This window comes from Octopus bimaculoides, chromosome 5 (assembly GCF_001194135.2).
Source record: "Octopus bimaculoides isolate UCB-OBI-ISO-001 chromosome 5, ASM119413v2, whole genome shotgun sequence".
NCBI classification, from domain to species: Eukaryota; Metazoa; Mollusca; class Cephalopoda; order Octopoda; family Octopodidae; genus Octopus; species Octopus bimaculoides.
The window spans coordinates 50,048,758-50,050,165 of record NC_068985.1 but is presented as its reverse complement, the minus strand read 5'-3'; positions in this window follow the sequence as shown (position 1 = coordinate 50,050,165).

The window sequence follows — 1,408 nt, the reverse complement described above, 5'->3', positions numbered from 1 at the left end:
TACATGTGTGATACATGTGTGTATATAGATACGTATATGTACGTGTGTGTGTGTGTGTGTGTGTGTGTGTATGTGTGTGCGTGTGCGTACATGTGTGTGTGCGTGTGCGTGTATGTGTGTGTGTGTGCGTGCGTGAGAATGTATGTGTGTATGTGTGTGAGAGAGTATGTATGTGTTGTGTTGGCTTAAGCGAATATACATACATACATACGTGTGTGTGTGTTATGTTCAGTTATGACAAAAACAATTTTACATTAATCGAATGGGTTACTCTGTACTTTTGTAGAGTACAAATTTATTATTGCTTAAAGCCACTTTAATGTGGCTGTCCTCTAAGCGACAACGATACTACCATTTAACCCCAGGAAGACATCTCCTCCAGCTGGTTCATTCAGTGCGCTTGTCGCATCCAATATTTATTGCAAGCAAGCGCGCGCACACACACACACACACACACACACACACGCACACGCACGCACACACACACACACACACACACACACTCGCACATTCGCAAATACTCTCGTACAGGAACACATACACATGCTTCCACATACATACAGTTGCACTCACATACAAATACACACAAACACACATACGTACGCATACACCCACAGCCACATACATCCCCCACCAACTACACACGTGCACACCCACACAATGCAATAACGCAACTAAGTAACGTAAGCACACTTTCAAAACAAAAATGTATATAATTACAGTCATTTTAAGTTCATAAATTGACTTTGCAAGAAATAATTAACATAATGCCATTAGGTTTTAATTCTCCCATAAATGGTATGAAATTGTTGATTAAAGTTTTTTAAGCTTTGTTTTTTTTGTGTTTCTAATTTGTAAATATAGAATTTAAACCGAATCAGTTTTTGAAAATAGAACAATAGTTCTGAATTTAGCATAATTATCATTATTATTGCTGTTATTATATGTTAACTATCACGAGATTTTCCACAGTTATTTACTAAACAAAGGTTACTAAATAATAATAACAAAATCTTTCTACTTTAGGAACAAGGCCTGCAATTTGGGGGAGGAGGATTAATCGATTACATCGACCCAGTGTTTCACTGGTACTTAATTTATCAACCCCGAAAGGATAAAAGGCGAAGTCGACCACGGCGGAATTTGAACTCAGAACGTAACGACAGACGAAATGCTGCTAAGCAGTTCTCCCGGCGTGCTAACGATTCTGCCAGCTCACCGCCTTTCAACAATAAGAATAATGAAATTAAATCAGTAGTTTCATGGTACCAGCACCTGACCCAAATTCTTCGCTTATTCTATATAACTATTTTCATATTCATCAAATGTCTCTCCTCTTTCAGAACACTACTTTATCACCAATGTTTGTGTTTTTAACAGATACCTCAGTAATCTATTGCAAAGTAAT